This window comes from Bos grunniens, chromosome 4 (genome assembly GCF_055505025.1).
Source record: "Bos grunniens cultivar Pamir isolate PY7600 chromosome 4, Bosgru_T2T1.0, whole genome shotgun sequence".
NCBI classification, from domain to species: domain Eukaryota; kingdom Metazoa; phylum Chordata; class Mammalia; order Artiodactyla; family Bovidae; genus Bos; species Bos grunniens.
Genome location: NC_141168.1, coordinates 13,036,733 through 13,045,024, shown reverse-complemented (window position 1 = coordinate 13,045,024; position 8,292 = coordinate 13,036,733). Strand labels below are relative to the sequence as shown.

The 8,292-nt window shown below is 40.6% G+C and overlaps 1 pseudogene; it reads left to right on the top strand.

Moving 5' to 3' along the window:
* Window positions 1-273: 273 nt before the first annotated feature.
* LOC147373570 (olfactory receptor-like protein OLF3) lies at window positions 274-1,413 on the top strand (annotated as a pseudogene).
* Window positions 1,414-8,292: the final 6,879 nt, after the last annotated feature.

Sequence of the window (8,292 nt, the reverse complement as noted above, 5' to 3'; positions counted from 1 at the left end):
AAAATTGCTCGGCATTATTTCCAAGGCTTTGACTGACTCTATGAGATCACATCATGTCCAGAGGAAAGTGCTAGCCTGTCTCTTATGTAGAGTAGATATAATACATAGTACAATCAGGCCTGTCTTCTTGGTCCATAAATGGTCTAGAATATCTGGTCAAGGTTGGCCAATCATTATGTTAAGCATTCTTCTAAGAAGTTATTTTTATGATTCTTTAATTCAATAGCATCTGTTATTTCTGAGTCTCTCTGCAGATTAATAATCCTGTTTTATATGGGAGCAGATAACCAGACTTGGGTGAGAGGATTCATTCTCCTCGGCCTGTCCAGTGACTGGGACACTCAGGTCGCTCTCTTTGTCCTGTTCTCAGTCACCTACCTGCTGACCCTGCTGGGGAATGTCCTCATTGTTCTTCTGATCAGACTGGACAGCCGACTCCACACTCCCATGTATTTCTTTCTCACCAACCTCTCCCTTGTTGATGTCTCCTATGCCACAAGCATCGTTCCTCAGATGCTGGTGCATTTTCTTGCGGAGCATAAAGGTATCCCCTACGTGAGCTGTGCAGCCCAGTTATTCTTCTCCCTGGGCCTGGGTGGGATTGAGTTTGTTCTCCTGGCCATGATGGCCTATGACCGCTATGTGGCTGTGTGCGACCCCCTGAGATACTCGGTCATCATGCATGGAGGGCTCTGTGCTAGGCTGGCCATCACATCCTGGGTCAGTGGCTCTGTCAACTCTCTCGTGCAGACCACCATCACCTTTCAGTTGCCCATGTGCACAAACAAGTGTATTGATCACATATCCTGTGAACTCTTAGCTGTGGTCAGGCTGGCCTGTGTGGACACCTCCTCCAACGAGGTGGCCATCATGGTTTCTAGCATTGTCTTGCTGATGACGCCTTTCTGCCTGGTCCTCCTGTCCTACATCAGGATCGTCTCCACCATCCTGAAGATCCAGTCCACAGAAGGGAGAAAGAAAGCCTTCCACACCTGTGCCTCTCACCTCACAGTGGTTTTCTTGTGCTATGGCATGACCATTTTCACTTACATCCAGCCCAATTCCAGCCCTTCTGTGCTTCAGGAGAAGCTGATCTGTCTTCTATGCCATTTTGATGCCTGTACTGAACCCCATGATTTACAGTCTAAGGAATAGGGAGGTAAAGGGGGCCTGGCAGAAGCTTCTAGGACAATTATCTGGATTAACGTCAAAAGTGTCGACTTGATAAATCATGAGCATCACTTAGACAAAGGAGCTTTGCCTGTGTGTTCCCCCACTTAACTCTGATATGAAGCTTCAAATTCATTGCCCTGGCAACCAGGAATTGGTGATGCTGGGTTAGAGTGTGGGACATGGGCATATCTCTATGTCATGGCAGCATGTTTAGAGAAATAAAGCACTACTGTAATAGAACTGATCAGTCTCCATTCATATGACCCTAGAATAATGAAAAGAATACCATGTTTTGCTTTATAATTTTGTTTGTAATCATAGGCCTATTGATGGATCTTACTTTGGACTATTTGTTCTTTTTTTAAATTTAGAAATAGGTACTTTGACTTCCAAACGCATAACTCTTTTTTAAAAACGAGGTGACACACTCAAATGACTAAAATTAAGAATTTTGGTAGTGCTGAGTTCTGGTACAGTATGGAGCAACGTGAACTCATTGTTGTTAAGAGTATAAAGTGGCAATTTCTGTCAAGGGTATAAAGTGGCAATTTTTTATAAAATTAACCATAGGCTTACCACATGACCCAGCAATTTTCCTCTTAGGAATCTTCCCAGGAGAAATGAAAATTGTCTACAAAATGACTTGTGTATAAATGTTCATAGTATTTTTGCTCATAATATCACTGGTCCTTATTAATCCAAAAATTTTTTACAGCTTTATTGTGTTTTCATTGGGAACAAAAGCATTTTTACCTTTTAGACTCACCAAAAATAATGTGTGGGATATATATCCATATCCAGTAATTATATGAATTACTGTTCTGAGGAGAGTGTTGCTATCAAGGCTGATTAAAAATGTTTTTGAGCTTGACCTTTGAGATCTGGAGATAAAACTCAACCTTTGGGTCCCAGAGGTGACTCAGAATAGTCAAGTAAAGGTCTTGTTTTACCTGAATAGAATATGACTAAAGGTGAATATACACGTGGCTAGGATTGGCCCAGGAACAGCTACATTTCAAACTCTTTCTGATAGTAATATAAACTGAGAGTAATTTAACCTCACAGTTTATGAAGAATTTGACAGGGTACCATTTAAATGTTAAAACTCTTCAACCTCTGAAAAATATCTTAGCTCTTTTCCTAGACTTTGGACACAAAATAGGCACATAAAATTTGAAATAATGTATAAAATTTTTAAGGTGTATTTAATCTAAAAGAAAGATTCCTCATCCAATACTGATGTAAAATAAGACAGACTTAATTTGGTGAACCAAGATGGTGGAGTCAGCTGTGCGGATGTCAGCTTCCTGTCTCCATAGAAACACGTTCTTCCATCCTCCCTCCTCCACGCACAGGGCCCTAGCTCGTCTTTGTAAATCTGCCGAGCTGAATTAGTTTAGACCTCACCTCTGAGAGAAAGCCTAAATAAAAGAGGGGAAAGTAGTAATTGTACAAGAAATAAAGGGAAAGGGGGAGAAAGAATACGATAGCAGCTCATCTTCATACTCCCTTGAAGACTTCTCAAAGTTCTTTCTTCCATTGTCTCTTCTTTGAGTCAGTTGATGTGCAGTTCTACTTGTGAACACACATCTCAGTGTTCAAACAGAGTTGATATTTAACTCTACTTTAAAAAGGGTTCAAGTGGAGACCAGAAAAGTAAGGGAAAGTTATCCAGATGACAACAGTCCAGACCAAGGTGCAGACAGCCTGGGAAAAGTGCAGAGCTGGGAGAGCATGGAAGTTCAGAAATGGCCCACAGCCTCACTCGCAGCGCAGAGAAGATAGAAGATGCAGGCAGTAGTGAGGGTGAAGCAGGCAGGTAGGAAGTGTCAGGGTACAGAGGGTACTGATGCAAGATTATCTTCTGACTTCATCTGAGACCAGTGGGGAGCTAGTAGAAGAAAATTAGTGGAAAATACAAGTATACGCATGTCAATTATACACACGGTGCTTTAAGAAGGGGAATTTCTATGCCTGGTTGAGATATCTGTGACTCTTCTGCAGTCTTCATCTCACGACCCCTTTGCCTGCACCAGCCTCCACTTTGCTCGTCACCCCTTCTCCCAGCTTCAAGGTCAGCAGCACAGTAAACCTTTCTCTGAGTCTGATCCTCTGCCTCCACTTTCTTTCCCCCCCCATACGCCTTAAGCACAGTTTGTGTGCTATGCTTAGTCGCTTAGTCGTGTCCAACTCTTCGCAACCACAAGGGCTATTGCCCGCCAGGCTCCTCTGTCCATGGGGATTCTCCAGGCAAGAATACTGGAGTGAGTTGCCATGCCCTCTTCCAGGGGATCTTCCCAACCCAGGGCTCAAACACAGTTTACCATATTTTAATTTTTTAGCACATTTTACCATATTCTTATTTGTATGTATTTATTTTAGAAACTTTATTTTTTAATTATTTATTTTCAATTGGAGGATAATTGCTTTACAATATTGTTTTGGTTTCTACCATACATCAGCATGAATCAACTATAGGTATACATATGTCCCCTCCCCATGGACCCCCCTCCCACCCCATCCCACCCGTCTAGGTTCTGCCTCCATTTCACATCTCTTTCTATTGTCTCTGTTCCCATCATTGTGCTCACTTAAAGATCCATGTTCTACGTGGGACCCCTAAGATTATCCAGAATAGCCTCCATGTTAAGATCCTTAATTTAAAACATGTGCAAGTAACTTTTAACATAAAAGGCAGGATATTCACACATTCTGATAATCAGGGCAAAGACGTCTTCAGGAGGTCGGTCATTATTTAGCTTATCACAGAACCTATTCAGCTTGGACACTTAGTTTTTCCCCATGACCCCAGTAATCTTCAATAGCTCTCTTACTTTTTGATGTGATACAATATACAATCCTATCTTTTAGATTTCCTGCCTTATAATGGGGATTATTTCTTCAAGAAGCCCTGAAGAATTCCATTATCATTTCTTGAAATCTAGGTCTGCTGGAAAATATTCATTCAGGTTTGTTTATTTGAAAAGGTCTTTATTTCTCCTTTATTCTCAAAAGATACTTTTTCTACACAAAGAATTCTCTGATGACAGCCCCCCCAACTCACCACCACTACCTCAGACTTTAACTTTATCCCTCCTTGTCTTCTGTTTTGCATAGTTTCTGAGAAGCATTCTACTTTCAGTTTTACTTCTGTATGTGATGTAACTTTATTTCAGGCTCCCTTCTCGATCTTCATTTACCTTTTAGATAGAATATCATATGTCCACGTTTTTGTTTTTCCCTATTTTGCTGAATTTCTTGGTTTTGTGCTTTCAATTTCTTTCATTATTTTTTTTCAGTCACTATATCTTCAAATATTTCTTGTATTCCTTCTATCTCTGTTTTTCTGTTGGGATTTTCCAATTTCACATATGTTAGCTTGTTTGCTATTGTCCCACAGGCCTGGAAGAGTCTTTTCTCTTTTTATCATTATAATTTTTTCCTCTTTGTGCTTCAGTTTTGCTAATTTCTATCAGTTCATCTTTTTTCTTACTGATCATTTTTTGATTCTATTAAGTCTACTCATAAGCAGTCATTAGTTCTTTGACTATGTCCTTCACACCTAGCATTTCAACTTAATTTCTCTGTGTAGTTTTCAGTTCGATGTTGAAATTTCTCAAGAATTTATGACAATGTTTATCCTTTCTTCTAGACCTTTTAATTTATTTATGAGTCTTATTTTAAACCCCTGTGTGATAGTTCCTGTAATCCAAAATTATCTTTTTGAATTATTTTCTTTCATTTCGGAATATTTTCTTCTGTTAACCTTTTATTCAGTGACATTTACAAATTTTTTTTGCCTTTTCCTCTGACCTTTAATTTAGATTTACAGCTTATGTTTTTCACATAGTATAATAGACTCTAACATAAATAGTATAATGCTTTGAAATGGACACATTTCTTCAGTTTGACACGTGTTTTATAGATAGTATGAGAATCAACACAGTCATCGGATGAGCTGGGTTTGAGTTTTGTGTTTCTATGGTCATTGGTGGTTGGAGAGTTCCTTCTGCTCACTGCTATGGCTGTGGCTGCCTTCTCTTAGACCTGCACCAGGTAGAAGGCTTTCTGCTTTCTCTGGTTTTTCACTTTCCTGCAAACATTCTTGCAAGGACTGTCCTAAATCTGTAGAGAAAACATTGAGAACTGGTGGAACTCCTCTTTTTGCCATGGCTCTCAGCCATTCTATAATCACCACACCCCACGCTTGAACTTTAGCAATTTGTTGAATCAATTTTCACTCACTAGTTTGGGGGCCTATTTTCCTTCCGTACTGTGACCCGTGTAAGTCAGAGCTCACATCCTATCTTTTCCTGGATGGATTTCTCCTTCTTGAGATTTATGCTATTTGGCTGCCCTGCAATCTCAGTTAACCAATGATTTCACGGGTAGTTATGATTTTGTAGTTCACTGAAACGTTTCTTGTTTTAGATCAGATCATATCAGTCGCTCAGTCGTGTCCGACTCTTTGCGACCCCATGAATCGAAGCACACCAGGCTTCCCTGTCCATCACCAACTCCTGGAGTTCACTCAGACTCACGTCCATAGAGTCAGTGATGCCATCCAGCCATCTCATCTTCTGTCGTCCCCTTCTCCTCTTGCCCCCAATCCCTCCGAGCATCAGAGTCTTTTCCAATGAGTCAACTCTTCACATGAGGTGGTCAAAGTACTGGAATTTCAGCTTTAGCATCATTCCTTCCAAAGAAATCCCAAGGCTGATCTTCAGAATGGACTGGTTGGATCTCCTTGCAGTCCAAGGGACTCTCAAGAGTTTTCCCCCACACCACAGTTCAAAAGCATCAATTCTTCAGGACTCAGCCTTCTTCACAGTCCAACTCTCACGTCTATACATGACTACTGGAAAAACCATAGCCTTGACTAGACGAACCTTTGTTGGCAAAGTAATGTCTCTGCTTTTGAATATGCTATCTGGGTTGGTCATAACTTTCCTTCCAAGGAGTAAGCATCTTTTAATTTCATGGCTGCAGTCACCATCTGTAGTGATTTTGGAGCCCAGAAAAATAAAGTCTGACACTGTTTCCACTGTTTCCCCATCTATTTCCCATGAAGTGGTGGGACCGGATGCCATGATCTTCATTTTCTGAATGTTGAGCTTTAAGCCAACTTTTTCACTCTCCACTTTCACTTTCATCAAGAGGCTTTTGAGTTCCTCTTCACTTTCTGCCATAAGGGTGGTGTCATCTGCATATCTGAGGTGATTGATATTTCTCCTGGCAATCTTGATTCCAGTTTGTGTTTCTTCCAGTCCAGAGTTTCTCATGATGTACTCTGCATAAAAGTTAAATAAGCAGGGTGACGATATACAGCCTTGACGAACTCCTTTTCCTATTTGGAACCAGTCTGTTGTTCCATGTCCACTTCTAACTGTTGCTTCCTGACCTGCATACAAATTTCTCAAGAGGCAGATCATTTGGTCTGGTATTCCCATCTCTTTCAGAATTTTCCACAGTTTATTGTGATCCACACAGTCAAAGGCTTTGGCATAGTCAATAAAGCAGAAATCGATGTTTTTCTGGAACTCTCTTGCTTTTTCCATGATCCAGCGGATGTTGGCAATTTGATCTCTGGTTCCTCTGCCTTTTCTAAAACCAGCTTGAACATCAGGAAGTTCATGGTTCACATATTGCTGAAGCCTGGCTTGGAGAATTTTGAGCATTACTTTACTGGTGTGTGAGATGAGTGCAATGTGTGGTAGTTTGAGCATTCTTTGGCATTGCCTTTCTTTGGGATTGGAATGAAAATGGACCTTTTCCAGTCCTGTGGCCACTGCTGAGTTTTCCAAATTTGCTGGCATACTGAGTGCAGCACTTTCACAGCATCATCTTTCAGGATTTGAAAGAGCTCAACTGGAATTCCATCACCTCCACTAGCCTTGTTCGTAGTGATGCTTTCTAAGGCCCACTTGACTTCACATTCCAGGATGTCTGGCTCTAGGTCAGTGATCACACCATCGTGATTATCTGTGTCATGAAGCTCTTTTTTGTACAGTTCTTCTGTGTATTCTTGCCATCTCTTCTTAATATCTTCTGCTTCTGTTAGGTCCATACCATTTCTGTCCTTTATCGAGCTCATCTTTGCATGAAATGTTCCTTTGGTATCTCTGATTTTCTTGAAGAGATCTCTAGTCTTTCCCATTCTGTTGTTTTCTTCTATTTCTTTGCATTGATCGCTGAAGAAGGCTTTCTTATCTCTTCTTGCTATTCTTTGGAACTCTGCATTCAGATGTTTATATCTTTCCTTTTCTCCTTTGCTTTTCACTTCTCTTCTTTTCACAGCTATTTGTAAGGCCTCCCCAGACAGCCATTTTGCTTTTTTGCATTTCTTTTCTATGGAAATGGTCTTGATCCCTGTCTCATTCCATAGTTCATCAGGCACTTTATGTATCAGATCTAGGCCCTTAAATCTATTTCTCAGTTCCACTGTATAATCATAAGGGATTTGATTTAGGTCATACCTGAATGGTCTAGTGGTTTTCCCTACTTTCTTCAGTTTAAGTTTGAATTTGGCAATAAGGAGTTCATGGTCTGAGCCGCAGTCAGCTCCCGGTCTTGTTTTTGCTGACTGTATAGAGCTTCTCTATCTTTGGCTGCAAAGAATATAATCAATCTGATTTTGGTGTTGACCATCTGGTGATGTCCATGTATAGAGTCTTCTCTTGTGTTGTTGGAAGAGGGTGTTTGCTTTGACCAGTGCATTTTCTTGGCAAAACTCTATTAGTCTTTGCCCTGCTTCATTCCATATTCCAAGGCCAAATTTGCCTGTTACTCCAGGTGTTTCTTGACTTCCTACTTTTGCATTCCAGTCCCCTATAATGAAAAGGACATCTTTTTTGGGTGTTAGTTCTAAAAGGTCTTGTAGGTCTTCATAGAACCATTCAACTTCAGCTTCCTCAGCATTACTGATTGGGGCATGGACTTGGATTACTGTGATATTGAATGGTTTGCCTTGGAAATGAACAGAGATCATTCTGTCGTTTTTGAGATTGCATCCAAGTACTGCATTTCGGACTCTTTTGTTGACCATGATGGCCACTCCATTTCTTCTGAGGGATTCCTGCCCACAGTAGTAGATATAATTGTCATCTGAGTTAAATTCAC